General features: G+C 35.1%; 1 pseudogene; it reads left to right on the top strand.

Annotated features, from left to right (window-relative positions):
- The first annotated feature begins 258 nt into the window (after window positions 1-258).
- LOC148778846 (protein lin-28 homolog A pseudogene) overlaps window positions 259-23,375 on the top strand; it is a 47,111-nt pseudogene continuing 23,994 nt past the window's right edge.

Here is a 23,375-nt window from a genome sequence, read left to right as displayed (position 1 = left end):
ATCCCCTTCTCCTCCCGCCCCCAACCTTTCCCAGCATCAGACTCTTTTCCAGTGAGTCAACTCTTCACATGAGGTGGCCAAAGTATTGCAGTTTCAGCTTTAGCATCAGTCCTTCCAATGAACACCCAGGTTTGATCTCCTTTAGAGAAACAGCCAAAACCCCTAAGCCATGGGTTCCCAACCTCTGATATCTAATGCCTGATGATCGGAGGTGGAGCTGATATAACAATAATAGAAATAAAACACACAGGAAATGTAATGCACTTGAATCATCCTGAAACTATCCCTAACCCCCAGAAGCCTGTGAAAAAATTGTCTTCCATGCAACTGGTACTTGGTGCCAAAAAGGCTGGGGACTACTGTCCTAAACAAAACTGCATTAGGTAAATAAAAGTATAAATATAACTTATCTGTCTATTGAATACCTCAGTGGGTCAGGGAATACCTCTTGGAGGTAACATATGAGAAGAATCATGACAATTCAGTAAGAGGTTATCCAAGTATAAAAAAAAATGGGGCAGGAATACCTATGGTATGCAGAGTGAAATCCTATCATAGAATCAGGGCAAGAAGTGGAATGGAGCCTCCCACAAACCGAGAGTGCTTTGTTAGAGTAGGTGTGCATTTGGAGATGTTGGAATTAGAAGGGAAAATGAATAAGTGTTAGGTCATAAAGAACCTAGCACTAGCTGGTGAAATTCTTAGATTTTTTCTTGGAAAGAGCAAGTAGGCATTGAATTAAAGTATGTAATTCCTTATCAGTTTTGTCTTTTAGAGATACCACTGCAGAAGAAATTTTGGGTGCCTAAGACTAGAGACAGCAGTAGACTCAAGTTTGATCCCTGGGTCGGGAAGATTCCCTGGAGAAGGGAATGGCTATCCATTCCTATATTCTTGCCTGGAGTATCCTACAGATAGAGGAGTCTGGCAGGCTACAGTACATGGGATGATAAAGAGTCAGACACAACTGAGCGACTAATACTTTTTTTACACTTTCAAGACTAGAGGCAGAGAGACCAACTAGAAGGTAATAAATAAAAAGGGCTTGAATCACATTTGCTGGCCAACTCTAGAAATAACTTTAAATTCATTCAGTTCAGTTCAGTCGCTCAGTCGTGTCCGTCTCTTTACAACCCCATGAATCACAGCACGCCAGGCCTCCCTGTCCATCACCAACTCCCGGAGTTCACTCAAACTCATGTCCATCGAGTCAGTGATGCCATCCAGCCATCTCATTCTCTGTCATTCCCGTCTCCTCCCACCCCCAATCCCTCCCAGCATCAAACTCTTTTCCAGTGAGTCAACTCGTCGCATGAGGTAGCCAAAGTATTGCAGTTTCAGCTTTAGCATCAGTCTCTCCAATGAACACCCAGGATTGATCTCCTTTAGAATGGACTGGTTGGATTTCCTTGCAGTCCAAGGGACTCTCAAGAGTCTTCTCCAGCACCACAGTTCAAAAGCATCAATTCTTCGGTGATCAGCTCTCTTCACAGTCCAACTCTCACATCCACACATGACCACGGGAAAAACCATAGCCTGACTAGATGGACCTTTGTTGGCAAAGTAATGTCTCTGCTTTTTAAAATGCTATCTAAGTTGGTCATAACTTTCCTTCCAAGGATTAAACGTCTTTTAATTTCATGGCTGCAATCAGCATCTGCAGTGATTTTGGAGCCCCAAAAAATAAAGTCTGACACTGTTTCCACCGTTTCCCCATCTATCTCCCATGAAGTGATGGGACCAGATGCCATGATCTTCGTTTTCTGAATGTTGAGCTTCAGTGCTGGAGTAAAGGCTTAAAAATATGTATTTAAGTAGAGTATATACTCATACTAAACAATCTTCTGTCAAATTACCATTTTCCATTAAAACCATTATGGACTTTTTTTTCCTAACTTCTGTTTGCAAGCTTTTAAAAAGGGCTCATTTGCTGGCTCTTGATGCACTTGAAGAATGAACAAAGTCATATTTTGAAGGCTTGTAGTTCCTATGGAGGTAGCTTGACATAATGCTTGGTTTTGAAATACTTCTTCAGATAATATGGCCACAATAACCACTAAAATGTGAAAGAACAACCAGCAATCCACATTTCACAGAGATGTCCAGAACTGCTGGCCCTGGGACTACAGAAGATCCTGAAGTCTGATAGTTGCCAAACCAAAATTGAGATGGATGAAGCTGTAGCATTGCCAGGATTCACTCTTGAGACCTGTGAGGTTGTCCAAGCTTTCAACCTGCACAGGCTAAAGAGGGGAACATGAAAGACTAATGGAAAAGAACAGTCCTAATATCATCAGCCTCATTTAGTGCCCCAAATAGTGAATTCACACACTGCACATTTCAGAATGATTTCCCCTCACTGTTGATTTGTAATTCAAATAGTTCAACAAATTGATTTGGTGTTTTATAATGCTATTTATAGGGGATTTACAGATATTTAATGGGCATAATCCCTTAGGATCACAATTTTCATAGTAGAGAAACCATTATAACCTTCCTAGAGCCATAAGCAAAAGTTTATAGATACACATGAAACACCATCTTTATGCTCTTTTTCTCTTAGAAATTTTTGAGGTTTTCCTCTTTTAAAAGCCACTCTGACGTTTTATGGAAGGAAAACATTGAAGAAAAATATTACAGATCCAAATTTGCTGAAATTATCATTGCTTTTTGATCAGATTGGCCAAAGAGGAAAATTTCAGAGACTAAATATTCTTTTTCTTGGACTGATAGGGGCAAATGTTAGAATGTGAGAAAAATTTAAAGATAAATTACTAAACAGTAATCTTGTTATTTAGGAAAATGTCAAAAAGAAATAATTCTGATTTATTATATTCAAGTATCCAATAGTCTATCATAAGGATTTAAATTAAAGATTATAGTTCTATGTCAGACTTCATAGTAACTACTCAAGCACATAACATTTTAAGATACTGGGTACCTACACTTATTTAAGAAGAGGAGGAGACCATACACAGTTTTAATGGATGCTGATTCAGCATTTGGAGCAAGACATATGCAAACAACACTTTTTCCATGTTTTGAGTGTTATTTAAATTTTAAAATACATCAAATAAAAAGTTCTGAACATTCAGAGGAGTAAAACATCACAATTGGACTATTCTATAAAATATAATAAGCTTGTGAAAATGTGAATATCTAGAAGAATTCTCCAGGTAGAAAGATGAAATGTATCAAAAATCTCACATCTGAGAAACAGTATGGCATGTGGTGAATGAAATTAGATGTGACCAGAGAAAAAAGTGCATGGTGAACAGAAATGAAATTAAAGCTGGTTGGATCAGACTGTGAAGGGCCTTCAGAGTTAAGGAAAGAAGTCTAGGTTGTCTTCTCTGGCCATGATGATGTTGAAGATTTATGAGTGATGCAGTTATTCTCTTTTGTGGCAACAGAGTTGAAGAGAGTGGGAAATTTTCTAAGCTGAGCTAGGAAGGCAAAACTAACAAAACCCTGATCTCACTGGATGATTCTGACAATGGAGTGCTGTTGATAGATAGTAGAGTTGTTTCAGCTGTAAATTTGACATGACTAGGCAATCAAATCAGAAGTTTAAAAAATAGCATATAAAGACAGCTTCAGCCTACATGTCTAGATATGACTAATGCAGGACGTTTATGTTGCAGTTTCCCAGACAGCATCATTCCTGCTACATTATTAGATAACATAGAAGGAAGAAGAGATTTGAAAAGGGAAGTTGATAACCGTAGAATAGGATCATATTGTATTTACATATACACTTAAACTTGGTTGAGTTCATTATGGGTAGAATTATCTAAAACACTTTACAAAATGCATGGCAACTTGCTCATATCTTTTATTATCTATTAAAGAAATGACTTGTTCTGTGGACAGCAGAATTCAAATGGTTGAGCAAAATGAACTGAACTGGTGAGATAATTCAGAACATGCTTCATAGGGTTTGTGTGGAAGATTATTTGATACAATGTGTATGAGTACTTCACAGACTCTAAATTATAAAAATGGTTCATTTTTTCAACAAATACTTATTAAGTAACCTTACGGGGCAAATCTTATTCTGGGTGCTAAAAATAAAGACATGAATAAGAAATAGTCCACATATCACATTCATTTTTTCCCTACATTAAAAAAAATACTTTCCTATGTATGATATTTGCAGTGTCAGTAGAGGTTGAATGTTTAGTTTTGAATTTTTGTTTTCATATTCCACAAAATGAGAGTGAATAAAGAGAAAATTAGTATTAATTTTAGCAACAATACTTGCTACATGTCATTTATATCATATACATATTAATGTATAATAGCATTGACTTAATGTTTAGTGACTGTCTTCAAACTATGGTAGTATTAACTCCAATATTACATTATTTGATCAGAATACCATGAAGCCAGCACATATGTTATATACTTTTATAACTTTCTGTTAAAATGATCACAACCAGACACCAAAAAGATAAGTGTTTGAATGAAGACTGACTGGATTTTCTACTTTCTTGGTGAGTGTTCTTGAGCAAATTACTTATTGGTTCTAACGCTCATTTCCCTTCTATGTAAAATGGATATTGACATTCTTATGTCATAGGAATGTGTAAAAATAACTGAGATAATGCATATAAGGTACTCAACTTACTGCCAGACACATAGTAGGCAAATAATACATATTAGCAACACTGAATAATTAAATCACAAATATAGCTATAATTCCTCTTCCCTCTGTCCTCTTTTTCATCTCCTCCTCATCCTCCTTCATCATTTTCCTACCTCTTCTTCCTAGTTTGGATTTCTGCACCAACAAGAAAGCAAAATGGCTAGGAGATTATTATGAGTTGACCAGGCAACTTTTCCCCATCAGCTGCAGGATTACTTCCCCTGATTCAAGGCCAAAGCTTACTAGATATCTGGAAATAAACAGTTATAAATTTGGAAGCATGCTCATGTGCCCAATTGGTGGTTTCTAAGCGACTAGAATGTATTTTGAGCAGTGGGTGTGTTTGGGTGTATTTGGAGCAGGTAGGGGAAGCTGTTGCAGGGTTTCATGCAATGGAATTGATCAGAGACATTTTATATTAGCTATAGAGTAGTCCTTTTGAAGCCATTTTTAGAAATAACTGTATTCTTTTGTTTAGAAATAAAAATTCAAACTTCAAATGAAATCATAAACAAAACTTCCTATCTATACAATACAAATTTTAAGACCCTCTTTAGAATTCACCCTTCAGCCTGCCTCAGAGGAGCAAATTTTAGAAAACTTTTGATATAGAACAGACATCCTTTTCCTTGTGCTTCAGACAATAGGGCAGCAGAGCAGGAAAAGATGTCCGCAATTTGATAGAAAGGCACTATATGAATCTCCACTAACATCCAAAAATTATACTAGAAGCTGTATCAACCTGCTCTCTCTTTTACATCCATGTAGGAGAGTCTACAAGTGTTCATGTGGACAGTAGGTAGGGGTCAAATGCAGTTGGTATACCCTGCTGTTGGCTTGAGCCCAGCATAGCAGATGTTCCTTTGTTCAAGGATGAGCAAACAGGAAAAAAATCAACAAGAGGTCTATAAAAATTCTGCACCATAAGAAACAAGAGAGTATTACCCTGAACAAGAGTTACTTCTAAAGATCACTTTCTAAACAAACAGAAAAGTGGTCTGTTATGTTCATAGTAAGATACAAGAAAATATTGTTACTTCTTAAATAATAATAATAGTAATAATAACAATGCTAATATTTGCATAGTATTTACAATGTATATCTGTCAGGCCAAACACTTTATATATAAAATATTGCATGTATATATGCATACATGTATCCTATATGTACACATCTTGGCTTCCCAGGTTGCTCAGTGGTAAAGAATCTGCCTGCCAATGCACAAGACTCAGATTCAATCCCTGGGTCAGGAAGATCCCCTGGAGAAGGAAATGGCAACGTGCTCAAGTATTCTTTACTGGGAAATTCCGGGAACAGAGTAGACTTGTGGGCTACAGTCCATGGGGTAGCAAAGAGTCAGACACGACTAAGCACAGATGCACACATAAAATATGTGTATATATATACATATACCTATCATTAGTCTAAAGCTTGATTATTTTTTGCAAACTGAAAGCATTCATGTAATCAGGATACAGATATACTGGACAAACATACCTTCTCCTCCCTTTCTGTTGCCGTCTAACTCTAACTCCACTCTCATGAAGGTTAAACATTACCATCTAACAGTGTAAATTCACTTTACTTGTTTTCACTTGGTTATCATCTTTATAAAATGTATGTCTTTTTTTTTTTTTTCTATCATGTTTTCCAACTGAGTTGTCAAGTGGTACTGCACATGGAACAACAGACTGGTTCCAAATAGGAAAAGCAGTACATCAAGTTTGTATATTGTCACCCTGCTTATTTAACTTCTATGCAGAGTACATCATGAGGAATGCTGGGCTGGAAGAAGCACAAGCTGGAATCAAGATTGCCAGGAGAAATATCAATAACCTCAGATATGCAGATGACACCACCCTTATGGCAGAAAGTGAAGAGGAACTCAAAAGCCTCTTGATAAAACTGAAGGAGGAGAGTGAAAAGGTTGGCTTGAAGCTCAACATTCAGAAAACAAAGATCATGGCATCTGGTCCCATCACTTCATGGGAAATAGATGGGGAAACAGTGGAAACAGTGTCAGACTTTATTTTTCTGGGCTCCAAAATCACTGCAGATGCTGATTGTAGCCATGAAATTAAAAGAGGCTTACTCCTTGGAAGGAAAGTTATGACCAACCTAGATAGTATATTAAAAAGCAGAGACATTACTTTGCCAACAAAGGTCCATCTAGTCAAGGCTATGGTTTTTCCCGTGGTCATGTATGGATGTAAGAGTTGGACTGTGAAGAAAGCTGATCCCAGAAGAATTGATGCTTTTGGACTGTGGTGCTGGATCTTCTTGAGAGTCCCTTGGACTGCAAGGAGATCCAACCAGTCCATTCTGAAGATCAGTCCTGGGTGTTCATTGGAAGGACTGATGCTAAAACTGAAACTCCAATACTTTGGCCACCTCATGGGACGAGTTGACTCACTGGAAAAGAGTCTGATGCTGGGAGGGATTGGGGGCGGGAGTAGACGGGGACGACAGAGAATGAGATGGCTGGATGGCATCACCGACTCTGTGGACATGAGTTTGAGTGAACTCCGGGAGTTGGTGATGGACAGGGAGGCCTGGCGTGCTGTGATTCATGGGGTGTCAAAGAGTCAGACACGACTGAGCGACTGAACTGAATGAACTGAACTGAACAAGAGGTAAAGAACACGACTGCTGATGCGGGAGACCCAGGAGACGTGGGTTCAATCCCTGGTTTGGGAAGATCCCCTGGAGAAGGGCATGCAACCCTTTCCAGTATTCTTGCCTGTAGAATCCCATGGACAGAGGAGCCTGGTGGGCTATAGTCCATAGATTCGCAAAAAGTCCAGCACAACTGAAACAACTGATCACGCATGCGTGAAAAAAATCTTTTTTCATATGCTTTTTTTGCTTAATATAGGTATTGTGGGCATCTTTTCCAACTCTGTGGGCTGTATTTCCATTCTGGTATGGAATACTTTTGGTGACCTAATTTCTGAATCTTTATATACCTGATTTCACTTCTTCGTTGTTTTTTATTTTTGTTTTTTTTGGTTGTACTCTACATGTGTGTGTGTGTAGGAGAACTTTGTCTACTCCAAAGTTGTAATGATGTACTCCTGTGTGTTCTTTTAAAAGCATTATTGCTTTCCCTTTAAGATTAAGATCAATAACTTTAAAATTGTTTTGTGTTTATAGTGTGATTTGCATATATATCAAGCTATATTCTACCCAGATAATAATCCAACCTGCCCTTTGAAAAGATCAAGGCTTCTGCTTATGACGTCACCCCCATATTTGCAATAAGTCAGTTGATAATACATGTATGAATTTGTTGCTAAACTCTATTCTATTGGTCAGTTTTCCTATACGTGGTTTTAACTGCAACTAATTATTTTGCAGATATTAAGTAGCTTAATTATTGCAACAACACAATAAATCAGTTCAGTTCAGTCGCTCAGTCGTGTCCGACTCTTTGCGACCCCATGAATCACAACACGCCAAGCCTCCCTGTCCATCACCAATTCCTGGAATTCACTCAAACTCATGTCCACAGAGTCGGTGATGCCATCCAGCCATCTCATTCTCGGTCGTCCCCTTCTCCTCCTGCCCCCAACCTTTCCCAGCATCAGTGTCTTTTCCAGTGAGTCTAATAACTTCATATTATAGTTGTAGAAAGTAGAGCATTGAAATGCTGTTACTTTACAAAAATCACATTGTTTAGTCAATGGTAAATCCAATCATATAAGCTCTGATAAATAATAATAAGCTGAGATGTGGGTTGAAATGGAAAGATAATATAAAGTTAACCCTAGAACAACAAAGGCATTATGAACTCCAACCTTGCAGTCAAAAATCTGCTATAACTTTAGAGTCAAACCCCATACATAGATGCTGCACCTGTTCAGATTCAAGCAAATTCTGATCATCTTGCATGGTAGTGAGTACCTAGTGAAAAAAACCTATGCATAAGTGAACCTACCCAATTTAAATGGTGTTATTCAAAGGTCAACTGTATTTAAAGAGTGACTTCAAGAAAACCAAAACTCAACAGCAAATGTAGTGTTTAGGTATGAATTGTGAAATACGGAATTAACAGTGCAGAAAACTCAATGTTCTTTCAATTATTCATGAATCTACACCATTTTTGCATCTTAATGTGTACTTTACCTCTACTTTTTGAAAGCATAACTCATTCTCAAGTATTATTTCTATGGAGAAATTAAAATGGTCCATACTACCACCTTCCAGGTAGAGGTAAAATATGATAAATATTGAAAAACTTTCAGTTATTAGCAAGAAAGTTTTAATGGATTTATAGTGAAATGTGTCTAATATTTAAGAGTTAATGGAAAGCAAGAAAATTCAGATATTTAAAAATATCTGTCTGTGAATATCATGCATGAGACTGTAGCATTTACATGGAGAGACAAGGTTGAAAGAGTGTATTCTTTATTATTTTGTGTTGCTTTGTTCTTAACTACTTGGAGAAGAAAGGTGCTAATGTAGAAGAAGATAAAGCTATAGGGGATAAGTTTGTCTTCAAATTCTATCTGGCTACTTTATGTGCCTGTGCCATCTGGGCAATATAGAAAGAAACTAAGCCATAGATCACTGAAATTTTCTACATTTAAAAGAGACAAACTTTAATGAGAAAAAGAAAACAGAAATTAGTTTCTGAATTATTTAGAAATATAACAGGAGATGAAAACTGCTTAGTAGTTTCCATTGTGTAGATAATGCATCATGATCAATAGATAAATGCTAACCTTACCTTAAGAGCAAATATAGGAATGCATTATTGAAGAGGAATAAAATTGGTTGACTTCGTTATTTCTGCAAATTTAATGGTATGTGTATGGCTTAGGAGCCATACTTAAATTTTAATACAGCCCATTCTAATTGGACTAATGACAAATCAAAAGAAACTTTATATGTAGTTGTTCTTCAGGAAACTTTAGTTTAGTTTTAATCAGGGACATTTCTCTTGTGCATCGTGAAAACTCAAATCATGCTTTGGATCTGCAGAGAATTGAGTTTTCTGATAACAACCTTTCAGGGAACAGATGTTTAGATGCAGCTCACTTAAATGCTATAATAAAGATACTGTTTACCTTTACTATTTATTTGTAAATGATTAATTTTAATTTTGAAATATTACATTTATTAAAACAAAAGATACAGATACCTAAGTATTCATTGTTAAGAATAAGCAAACTAAACATAGATTTAGCTCTCTGCTCTGTTCTTTATGTTTCATTTTCCTTTTTTTTTTTTTCTTAGCACCAAAAACATTTTGTATTGGGGTGGAGAAGACTCTTGAGAGTTCCTTGGACTGCAAGGAAATCCAACCAGTCCATTCTAAAGGAGATCAACCCTGGGTGTTCATTGGAAGGACTGATGCTAAAGCTGAAACTCCAATACTTTGGCCACTCATGCGACGAGTTGACTCACTGGAAAAGACTCTGATGCTGGGAAGGATTGGGGATGGGAGGAGAAGGGGACGACAGAGAATGAGATTGCTGGATGGCATCACCGACTCGATGGACATGAGTTTGAGTGAACTCCGGGAGTTGGTGATGGACAGGGAGGCCTGGCGTGCTGTGATTTGTGGGGTCCCAAAGAGTTGGACAGGACTGAGCGACTGAACTGAACTGAGAGCCAATTAACAATGTTGTGATAGTTTCAGGTGAATAGTGAAGGCATTCAGTCATACATATACATGTAATTTTTTTCCCTCCAAACTCCCTCCCACCCAGGCTGGTACATAAGCATTGAGCAGAGTTGCATATGCTATATAGTAGGTCCTTGTTGGTTATCAGTTTTAAATATAGCAGTGTGTACATGACCTTCCCAAAGTCCTTAAATATCCCTTCACCTGGGAACCATGAATTCATTTTCTACATCTCTGAGTCCCTTTCTGTTTTGTAAGTAAGTTCATTAGTGTAATTTCTCTTTAGATTCCACATATAAGGGATGTCATATGATATGGCTATCATCAAAGAATCTACAAACAGCAAAGTCTGGAGAGGGTGTGGATAGAAGGGAACCCTCCTGTACTGTGGGTGGGAATGTAAACTGGTACAACCACTTCAGAGAACACAGTCACTTTAAAAACTGAAATTAGAGGTACTATATGACACCACAAGCCCACTCCTGGGCATATATCCGGAGAAAAACATGGCTTGAAAGGTTACATCAACCCCAATGTTCATTGCAGCACTCTTTACAGTGGCCAAGAAATGGAAACGACCTAAATGTCCATTGACAGAGGAATGGATAAAGATGATGTGGTACACACACACACACACATACACACACAATGAACAGCCATTAAAAAGAATGAAATAAGGCCATTGGCAGCAACATGGAAGGATCTAGAGAGTGTCATACCAAATGAAGTAATTCACAGAGAAGGAAAAATATTACTATGTTTTTCTTTTTCAGAAATAAATAATTGCAGATATTACCAAAGCTCCATCACTTATATTTTACCTCCCTCCCAGTAATAATCACTCTCTTAACATTTGTTTGTGTGTATTATTCCAAAGTGTTTTTAAAAAATTTATAATTATGCATTCATATAACAAATTATATTGTTTTTCATTTTATTTGAATGGTTGCCCACCATACATGAACTTTTGCAAATTGTTTTTTCTTCCTATATTATATATTTTTAGCTTTATTTATGTGAATATATGTAGATTTAGTTTTCTAATGGAGAATTTCATTATTTGAAGAAAATATATCAATTATCTTAATTAATTTGTTTCTACTTTTTCACTACATTAAATATTAAATAATGACCTGCCTCAACCATGTAAACTCTTAGTTATATCCTAAAGTATTTCTTAGACACAAAGTTGAATGGCAATTGATTTCAAATGTGGCTGTAACAATTTGTACTTCTAACAGATATGTAAGCCATTCTGTTTGCCCCACATCCTTAGAAAAACTTGGTGCTATCAGATGATAATGTTTGCCAATATGATGGTTTAGAAATGCCAAAATGAAAAATGATTTTTGGTTCACAGTTCTCTGACTATAATGTAACGGTGCATCTTTGCACAGCTTTATGGGCCTCTTGTTCTTATTTTTCTGTCAATTTTTTATTGATAGGCTTTCCCAATTTTTTCTTTTGAATTGTTCAATGTCTATTGGTTGTTGTTATTTTAAGAATTAAAGCAGTATTATTGCATATTATAGATAGCAATATTTCTTTGGGTTTTGAAATAAAACTATCTCTTCCTGGTTTGTAGCATGTTTTAAAATTTACTTAACATATCTTTTGCACTAAACAAGTTTTTATATTTCAATGTAACAAAATTTATAATATTTTTTCTGGATGTTTGTGCTTTGAACCACATTTAAATGTGATACAAATCTTTTATTACACCAATATCATAGTAATCCTCATAACTATAGAGCAATTTTACATCTTTTATTTTTAATATTATTTAAGTATTTTAGTATGTATAGTGTGAACTAGGAATTTTTTTGTCCTATTTGATATATAATTGTCTCAGTTTCATTTTACACTATTCATTATGCTACAACATCTCTTTTCTCTGTTTTATTCCTCATAAAAATACCATCTAAGAAAAATATTTGAGTATCTGCTCTACACAATCCATAGTACTAAGTGGTATGAGGGAGAAATAAGTAGGACCATTACACGGTTGAAAGCCTGTATTTGCAGTTTCTGGGTCTGGTGATGATTTGATTGAGATGGTAGAAGACACGGTGGTCGGAAAGTGAATTTTCAATTTGTATTGCATATACTTCTAATTGTTATCTAAATTTTCCTTTATCACTAAAAAGACCCCATAAATAGAGCTTAAAACAGCCTTGAAGAATTCTCTCTAATAATGTTTTTCTAAAAGAACTTTACAAAGCAAATTTTCAGGTAGTCAACTGATTGTTAAATTTGCAATTTGATCACTGTTACCATATCCAATATCTGTGGAATTTCTTTAGCTTTAATTCTTGAAGATCATTAATCTTTATGCATGTGCTCTTTCCCAATATCTTTTCCACTGACTGGTGGGTAATTACTTCTGATGTCTCATCATTAATTTAGGTTCCACCTAGCCATTTGATTTAACACTTTATTTTCCCTAAAGAACAAGCCATTTCTCTACTGTCTTCTGTTTGAAATAGATTTTACCATTTCCCTTATCAGCTGGTTTCAAAATTTTGATGAAATCTTACTGCTTGCCTCTCCTTCTTCCATATTCAGTTACCACTTCTTATTGAATCTACTACAATATGTCTTGCAAATAGTGCTTTATTTCCATGGTTTCCTCGGGAAAGCTGTAATAGTCTTCAAACTGTATCTTCCCTCTGTGGTCTTATTCTCCTCCAATGTTTCCTTTTATTCATTGCCAATTAATATTCTTAAAAATTTTACCTGATCATTGAACTATAATGCTGAAAAATGTGTACTAGCTATCTAGAAGATGAACTCAAACTTTGCAGTAAGCGATTCAACAACCTTTAAAACCTATCCATTATTTAACCTTCCCACCAAATCCATAATTCCAGGATAGAAAATTTTCTGCTTCAGGTAAACTTGTTTAATCTCACTATTCTTTTACTTTCTGCTTTGGCTATGAACCTGTTCATGCTGTTCTATTTACCAGCTTTTCCAAATATACTATGGTAAAGTTGTTTTAAAACCTCTTTTTATATTGCTTGCTTTATAATATTTCATCTGAGTCTCAGGGTAAATTGATCACACTCTTGTTTATTTATGACACTTTTTGCACAACATATGCATTCTTCTCATTTTAATGTTTTATTTATTTTTTAAAGTGCTTTTCTGTATTCCCATGTTCTGAATGTTTGTGTATTGCCAAGATTTACACTTTATAATGTAAAGGCGATGGTGCTAGAGGTAGACATTTTATGGGGCAATTAGCTCATGAAGGTGTAGCCTTTATGAATGGGATTATTGCTCTTCTAAAAGTGGCCTTACCCCAACAGCTGGCTGTTAATGTCAGTCTTCTATCCTCCAGAGCTGTAAGAAATATGTTTCTGTTGTTCTTAAGCTACGCAGTCTATGGTAGTTTATTATAGCAGCCCAAAGAAATCAAGACATATGTTCAGTGTGATGAGTTTAAAAAACATATCCAGCAATAATTTAAAAAATAATAACACTTTTAGAACAAAGTTTTTTTTAGTAAAACAAAGTAGAAAACATTCAAAATATATAGCACTTTTTTTTTTTACTATTTAAAATTTAACAGTATAATTCACCTGAAAGGAGAAAACCGTGTAATCATCTCAATAGTTACCAGAAAAAGCATTATAATAAAATTTTCATAGAAAAAAAGAGGGGAAAACTCTGTATTTAAAAAAACACCTATGGAAACTATTGGGTTAAATCATCCACAGTAGTGAAAATATGAATGCTTTTCTTTAGAATGTGAAGGAAGGGAAGATTTTCTGTTTACATCATTCTATTAAGCATCTTGCTCCTTCCCAGGCATGAAAGTAATCAGAGAAAAAGAAATAAAAGATGCAATGATTGGAAAGGAAAAAGTAAAAGTGCTTTATTCATAGAAAACATTTTGTGTGTATTAATAACATCTTAAGTAATTTACAAAAATGAATCAAGTGAATATTGCAATATTAATGCTAAAAGTCAATATGTAGAAATATATTGTTTTTCTAGTACTATCAGTGAACAAATGGAAAATATTTCTTTTTTAAAAGAGATAAAGACTGTTTACAGTAGAATCAAATACGATTAAAGGTAAGAAAATGTTTGCAACACCTCCATATTTAATTATTTCATTTATGTGTTTTTAAAATCAGGCAAAACTAATCTCTATGTATGGTTTCCTCTCACTGAAATGCCAATGTTTAGGAAAATTATCAACATATTTTTACAATATGAAAATATCGTTAAATAAAATAAATCTTGTCAAAGATTAACTTAGATCCTTAGTGTGCAAGTCTAGAATAAATCTACTTTTAAAGTCCGGTATGGACTTCCCTGGTGACTCAGTCAGTAAAGAATTCGCCTGCAGTGCAGGAGACCCAAGTTTGTTTCCTAGGTCCGGAAGATCTGCTGGAGAAGGAAATGGCAACCCACTCCAGTGTTCTTGCTTGGGAAATCCGATGAACAGAGAAGCCTGATGGACTACAGTCCATGGCATCACAAGAGTCAGACATGCCTTAGCAATTAAAACTGAAAAGGAAAAACTAAAGTCTACTATATTTCAATCTACCTCTCTCTCAATCTACTATATATATAAATATAATCTATTTTTATTTGCTAAATAAATGACTAAATTAAATAATCTGAAAATGTATTTGTTCTGTTGTAATTATTACTGTCACAAACCGATTTTAAATAGCTAGAGTTTCTGCAGTAATTAAACAGCGTGATATTATTTATTATCAATGTGGACTCAAACATTAAAAACTACAGTTTCAAACTCATATTCTAATGGCATTGGTTTTTATGTTTCTCATTTTTATTATATTTAAATTACATTCAAAGGAGTAATCAACAGATCATTATAAACTTCATGTTGATTACAGTAGTCTATTTTAAATCCTTGTGTATAGTCTAATTGTGTTTTGTGACTATATGATAAATTAATATGCAAAACATGTTTTGTAGCTTCTTTAGCATAGTTGCATTTTTCAGAAGTTGAGACAAAATCAAGTATTTCACTTCAAATGATTGCTTAATATTTTTCTCTAGCTTTCATAACTTGAATTCAGAGGTCAGAGACTATAGAAATAAATTCTTACAGACAATTGATATTCTTAACAACTTTTGAAATTTTCCTCTGACACTGTGTTTGGCAATTGCTATATCTGTTGTTCTAAAAGTTTTATCAGCAATAACATCTGCTCTCCATTATGGTGACAGTACTCTTGCGCATAGTCTGGATTTTTGTTATTATCAGAAGCAGTTGTATATATTCCAAAGTCATGAATTAAATCTTACTTCTCCAATCACAGTTTCTGATTATTTCAATTCATTTATGCAAAGGCTTCTACAATCAAAACTCTACTTCTAAAACCACCCTAGGCAATTCCCGACTATCCAGTGGTTAGGACTCCATGCTCTTACTGCCTAGGGCTGGGTTTCAATCCCTGGTCAGGGAACAAGGATTCCACAAGCTGTGCAATGAAGCCAAAAGACAAAAAGAAAAATACATTCTGGACCACATGGCAGTGGGTTTGGGGGAAATGCAATGTCTCCTGGGGGAGATAGAGCCTGTATGAAATGGAGGGGAGTATAGACAGAGGGTTGCCCAGCCAGCACAGCCCTGGTAGGTGGCTCTTCTGGATCATGTCCTGATAAATTAAATGTGAGGACATTGGCATTGAGATACATAATTTTTCTGTTGTGAAACTATGAGTCGGTCCCAATATCTGCAACATAGTTACCCGATAGTCATTTGTTTTCTCCATTTTCTTATCTATAAGCCCTCTTTTCTCCTCAGCTCAATGTATAAGTTGATTTCTTACAAGAAATTTCTGAAATATGTACATATTTTGACGGAACTGTGAGTCAAGTTTATTACTGCCAGAGAAGGGAGAGACAAATGAAAACTGGGAAAAACTAAAATGAATATTGAGGTATTACAATATTTGATGCTAGTATCTACACCAACCCTCTGCCACACCCAGTATACATTCTATTCTCTTCCCATTGAGACTCTGAGTCACTCAGCTTTTGTTGTTGCTGTCGTTCTGTTGCTGTCATGTTCAACTCTTTGTGACCCCAGTATGCCAGGCTCCTCTGTCCTCCACTATCTCCTGGAGTTTGCTCAAACTGTGGTGCTGGAGAAGACTCTTGAGAGTCCCTTGGACAGCAAGCAGATCAAACCTAAGTCAATTCTAAAGTAAATCAACCCTGAATATTCATTGGAAGGACGGATGCTGAAGCTCCAATATTTTGTCCACTTGACACAAAGAGCCTACTCATTAGAAAAGACTGATGGTGGCATAATTTTAAATTGTATTATTAGTCTTTTGGCATATATAATTTTAATTAGTTCCAGCCAGAAACATTTTGTTGGCATCAAATATGAACAATTAGAAAGGGAGGAGAGGGAAACTTCTTTCCATTACTTTAAGTCAACAATCACTTATATTCATAATTTCTAACAAATTTCTGAAAAAAAAAATTTAGCTTGTAGCCTCCTACATGAGCTGTTTATTTTCAAAGCTGATTATCCATCCCTCCCCAAGAAAACTTCAATGGTAAGTGAAATTCTAGAGATATAAGTTAAAGATATTTCCCATATTCTCATTTCTATTATTTTTCAAGTGGCTGGTATTGCAAATCATTTTACTCTCCAGTATCCTTTTTGTTAGTTTCTTTCATGAAAATATTTCTTTTTTGGCTTTAAGTTCCAGATATCCATTTCTTTTATTTTCTTTTTGTCAGCATTCAATGTTCTACCTATTATAAATAAATAATGTATTTATTGGATTTAAATTAATGTAAATAATGGATTTATTTGTCAATAAATCAATGTATTTTTTATTATTACTTTAGTTGTTTTCACCTTGCTTTGAAATAATGTATGAATTTTATCATAAAAAGTAGTATTTAGAGAAACTACATGTTCTTTTGGTCATTTACAAGGGAAAAACACATTGGTTTCTTATGCATAAAATTTAAATATTAATTAGTATACTATAAAATTATGAAATTATTTTGCCTTTTCCGTTTTGTTATATTGTTGAAATCATACAGTATGCAAACTTTTCTGATTGCTTTCTTTCACTTAGTAATATGGATAAAATGCCCCTTTATTTCTCTTCATATCTTGATAGCTCATTTCTTTTTAGTGCTAAATAATATTCCACTGCCTAGATATTCTATAGCTTATTTATCTATTCATAGTTTATTTATTTACCAAGGAATTTTGGTTCTTCTGTCTTTTGGTAATTATGACTAAAGCTTCTATTAATATAAACATCTGTGCAGGTTTTTGCATGGATATTAGTTTTCAACACCTTTGGGTAAGTACCAAGAAGTACAATCGCTATACTATGTGGGAAAGTATATACAGTTTTGTAAGAAACTACCAAAATATCTCCCAATGTGGCTGTACCATTTTGCATTTCCACTTGAATGAGAGCTCCGATTGCTCTACGTTCTCTCCACCATTTGGTGTTGTTGGTGTTCCTAATTTTGACCATTCTAGAAAGTTATGACCAGCCTAGATAGCATATTAAAAAGCAGAGACATTACTTTGCCAACAAGGGTCCGTCCGTCTAGTCAAGGCTATGGTTTTTCCCATGGCCATGTATGGATGTGAGAGTTGGACTGTGAAGAAAGCTGAGCGCTGAAGAATTGATGCTTTTGAACTGTGGTGTTGGAGAAGACTCTTGAGAGTCCCTTGGACTGCAAGGAGATCCAACCAGTCCATTCTAAAGGAGATCAATCCTGGGTGTTCATTGGAAGGACTGATGCAAAAGCTGAAACTCCAATACTTTGGCCACCTCACGCGACGAGCTGACTCACTGGAAAAGAGTCTGATGCTGGGAGGGATTGGGGGCAGGAGGAGATGGGGATGACAGAGACTGAGATGGCTGGATGGCATCACCGACTCTGTGGACATGAGTTTGAGTGAACTCCGGGAGTTGGTGATGGACAGGGAGGCCTGGCGTGCTGTGATTCATGGGGTCTCAAAGAGTCTGACTTGACTGAGCTACTGAACTGAACTGAACTGAATAAGTGTCGAGTGGTATCTCACTGTTGTTCTAAACTGCATTTCTCTGATGACATATGATGTGCATATGCTTATTTGCCCCTTTATATCTTCCTTGGCAGAGGTGTCTGTTAAAGCCACTGACCTAAATTTTGATTGGGATGTTTGTATCCTTATTGTTGAGTAGTAAGCTTTCTTTAAATATTTTAGATAACAGTCAGATGTGTCTTCTACAAATATTTTCTCCAAGTCTGTGGCTTGTCTTCTCATTCTCCCAACAGTATCTCTTCAAATTAGAAATTTTTAATTTCAATGAAGTCCAGATTATCAATTATTTCTTTCAAGAATTGTGACTTGACGTTGCACTCAAAAAGTCCTGGCCAAATACCGGGTTATCTAGATTTTCTGGAAAAGATAAAACTGTGAAGATAATAATATCAGTGGCTTCTGGGGTTAGACAAAAGATTTGGAAGAATAGGCTGAGAACAGATGATTTTTAAGGAGGTAAAACTGTTCTGAATGATGTTATACATATATGTATGGTATATATATATTCTTTTACATTTGTCCAAACCAACAGAATGGAAGATGCCCAGAGTGAAATCTAATTTAAGCTATGGACCCAGGGTGATAATGCTGTGTTAATGTAAGTACAACAGTTGTAACAAATGTACAACTCTGGTGAAGGATGTTGAAAATGAAGAGGCATGCATGCATGGGAGCAGGGGCTACAGGGAAATTTCTTACTTTCTGCTCAGTTTTGTTATAAACTTAAAAGGTCTCTAAAAAATAAATCCTATTAAAATTTACAAAATTATTTGTCACTAACAATTTTGTACTTTAAACAAACATAATATGTTATTACCAAAATCTTGTCTAATATATGCAGCAAATCTCATTTTGCCAGTATTTTTTACTTTTTATATTTGAAGAGGTCAAATGAGTTTTGTCAAGCATTTTCTTCCTCTGTTTTTTGGAGATAGTTGCCATTGGGGGCAGGAGGAGAAGGGGACGACAGAGAATGAGATGGCTGGATGGCATCGCTGACTCGATGGACATGAGTCTGAGTGAACTCTGGGAGTTGGTGATGGACAGGGAGGCCTGGCATGCTGTGATTCATGGGGTCGCAAAGAGTCAGACACAACTGTGCAACTGAACTGAACTGAACTGACCTGGAGTTATCTTAATACTGTGTAACAAGATCACTTTTTACCAATTTTCCATAATACTTCAGTGCTTTATTTTTCCTATCTCAATTTTTTCAGACAGTTTTTGCATGACCCATCTTTGTTTTAATACCAAATTAAATCTCTCTATGTATCTTTTCTCACAGGAGATTGATTGTGGGCATAGTTACATAACACTTCACATGAAATGAAAGTGAATAGAATTATTTATACCTGCACACACACACACACACAAATAAATTCAAGCTTTAAAAATGATAAAACTGAATAATAATAATAATGCCTGCTGCTGCTGCTAAGTCACTTCAGTCGTGTCTGAATCTGTGCGACCCCATAGACGGCAGCCCACCAGGCTCTGGAATCCCTGGGATTCTCCAGGCAAGAACACTGGAGTGGGTTGCCATTTCCTTCTACAACGCATGAAAGTGAAAAGTGAAAGTGAAGTCGTTTAGTCCTGTCTGACTTTTCGCGACCCCAAGGACGGCAGCCTACCAGGCTCCTCCATCCATGGGATTTTCCAGGCAAGAGTACTGGAGAAGGGTGCCATTGCCTTGGTCTAGTAAAATGTGTACCAATATACCAATGTCAATTTCTTGGTTTTGATATTGTACTATAGTTTTATGTCTCCATTGGGAGAATCTAGGTGAAGGTACAAAAATATCTTTGTACTATTTTTTCAAATTCCTGTGAATCTCTAGTGATTTAACAATGAAAAGTTAAAATGTTTGTTACATACTTAATAATCAGTATTATTAAAACCCTGTTAATCTTTCCACCTTCTTAATTAACAATTTAAAAAGTTCTAATTTTAGTAAAGAATACTTGTTTAATTGCAGTTTCATGCCATTTAACTACACATTTTATGAATATGTGGATGGGTGTGACCTTTTAAAGCCAGAAAAACTGAACTTAAAACACAGAGAGATTTAGTGGTGAAAAGGAGGACTGTAAAAATAAGTTAATGTTTATAAACAGAATTTATTTCCACTGATACCAAATTTGGGTTTAATTAAATATAATTCCTGTAAATCAGCCTATAAGCGAATCAATTGAGAGAGTACACTGGAAAGTTACTCTTTCTTTTATAAATAAGTTCTTTGTATTTATCTAATAGAAACAGTGTTTTAATTAGCTGACAAGATGTGCCTTATCAATGTTTAAAAAGAATATTAATAATATATTAATACCTTGCTGCATAAAGAGACCTTCTGGATTCTTAGATTATTGATAATGTAGCTGATGGTTAAGCATTAATGAACCATCTTTTTTCCTAATGATCAAGTTTCTCCCTAGTTAGGAATCCTGTTCTCAAGGAGACACATTTATTTTTGCAGGTCATCAATGTGCCATTTTGTGCATCATCAGTTTAATAGAGAAAGTCTGTTCTAGTGTACTAAACGCTATCCCAGAAGCCAAATTTTGTTTAGCAAATATAACGATAGTCTGGAATTTTGAGGAAACAATGTTGGATTCCAAAGTGAATAAGCCAAAATTTGTGTTATAACTTGCATTGTGAATAAAGCCAGGTAGGGCTTCAAAGGAAACCAATCACTGCTTATAGATCATGAGTCTTAGAAGAAACTAGTAACCTAGTATGAAATAAGAATGTAATGTAAGAGGATGAGTTGAAAAACAATTCTTTAAGAATCCTAAAGTCTAAAGTTTGAGTTAATATTCTTTCAGTATATCACCTAATAAGAAATGGAAAACAAAAGCCTAGTGATATTAAATATTGGAGTGCTACTAGTGAACAAATCTAATACTTTTTATTCATAGTCATTTTAAAGAAGAAACTCTATCTAATTTTCTGTTGCTCTTCTTTTTTCATGATTCTACTTTTTCTTGCCATCTTACTGTTTACTTTTTCTATGTTATATATGGCATTCATTATGTTCTTTTGTAATTTATAAATCTTTAAATTATTAATGTTTGATCTATTTTTTCAACAAATATTCATTGAACATCTATTATTTTTCAAGTACATTATTTTGCAATAGGAACAGAGATGAATGAAACATAGCTGCTTCCATCAACTAAACTGATTCAACTAGAAAATGAGTTAAAGTATGAGTATTTATCGTATGGTGCTACCAGTACTATTTTTGTATTACCTTAATTGCTTACCATATATTTTTGTGTTACCTTGTTACCATATCTATGTTGCATCTATTGATGCCCAGCTATTGAACTGCACAAGAAAGAAAGCTATAGATAAAATTAGATTTCTTGATGTTTGCAATAACAATGAGCTTACTTCCTTTCACGGGTTATATGGGAAAGCATGAAATGTCTCAGTAAGAAGTAGATTATATTAGAATTTAGTCAATCCACTCCAGTACTATTGCCTGGAAAATCCCATGGACAGAGGAGCCTGGTAGGCTACAGTCTATGGGGTTGCAAAGAGTCGGACACGACTGAACGACTTCACTTCAAGGTAATTTTAGTAAAGGATCAATGGATTGAGGATTAGTTTTAGATTGGTAATTGTCAAGAAATAGAGATAAGTCTCCTTGGGTATTTTAAATACTTTGTTAAGGAAGCTGGAATAATGGAAGGAAGCTAAAGTTCCAACTGGTTAAGGAGCAAAAGTGACTCAAGTTATCAGGAAAAGGTATGTCTAGTAATTTTTATGGTTTGCATAGTATCTTTATTCTTAGGCATGATTAAGGAGTAGTTTAATACTAGATTCCCTTTGTCACTGTAGCAAAGTTAACTTATCTAGTTAGCAATCTGTAAGAATGATTAAGCTCAGCAGATATACACCAAGACCCAGCAGATCCTGCCACACATGCTCTTGGTTATCCAACTGCTTTTCTTATTCTTAGGGTACTATTACTATCCTAACAGTTTTAAGTTAGGAGACTGAAGCTTAAAGAAGTAACTAAATTTCAATTCTACAAGCAATAGGATGAAGGTCACACTAGTTTATTATTATTATTATTTCTGGGAGATATCAAATTTTCAAAAAATTAATTCTATCTAGAAAATTTATAAATTTTTTATGCAAGACTTCAAAATTACATATATATCCAGAGTTTCAAAATACATGAGGCAGTAGCTAAGAGATTTTGTAGATGAAATGTTCAAATTCACAATAATCTTTGGAGACTTTGAAATTTCTTTCCCAGTAATTGACAGAATAGGTAGAGAAAAAAAAATCATCAACTTCATTGAATTTATATTTGTAAAATACTCCAGCCAATAATAATAGCCTGATATATATCCTTCTCAAAAGCATATAAAATATTCACCAATGAAAGTCATATTCTGGCCATAATGCAAACCTTTACAAATATAAGAGAATGTAAATAATACCAAGTACATTCAGTAAATAATAGAGTCAAACAAAAAAGTTAATACCAAAAAGGTATCTGGACATTGAAATGCACATTTCCACATATGAGTAAAAGAATACATTTCAAAAAAATTTTTAAATTGAACTGAATAATAAATGAAAATGCAGAATAATAAAATTTGTGGGATATAGCTAAAGTGGAACTTAGAGGGAAAGTGTAGTAGTAAATGTATATGATAGAAAGGAAGCCGTCTATGGGGTCACACAGAGTCGGACATGACTGAAGTGACTTAGCAGCAGCAGCAGCAGCAGCAGAAAGGAAGCCAAATCTAAGATAAGTATCCTAAGCTTCAATTTTAAGAAACTAAAGAGAGAGAACAAATAAAATACAAAAAAAAATAAAAAGAAATAACTGGGATTTCTCTGATGGCCCAATGATCAAGACTCCAAGCTACCATGGCAGGAGGCCAAGGTTAGGGAAATAAGATCTCACATTCTGCACAGTGTAGGCAAGAAAAAAGAGAGAGAGAAAGTAATAATAAAGACAAGAATAAAAATACATCAAATTGAGAACAACAGTAATAGAAAAAATGAATGAA

The sequence above is a fragment of the Moschus berezovskii genome, chromosome 1 (genome assembly GCF_049115385.1).
Source record: "Moschus berezovskii isolate FMDL1 chromosome 1, NW_MosBer_1.0, whole genome shotgun sequence".
Taxonomy (NCBI): Eukaryota; Metazoa; Chordata; class Mammalia; order Artiodactyla; family Moschidae; genus Moschus; species Moschus berezovskii.
Note: the sequence above shows the minus strand (reverse complement) of the source record. Positions and strands in the feature narration are given on the sequence as shown.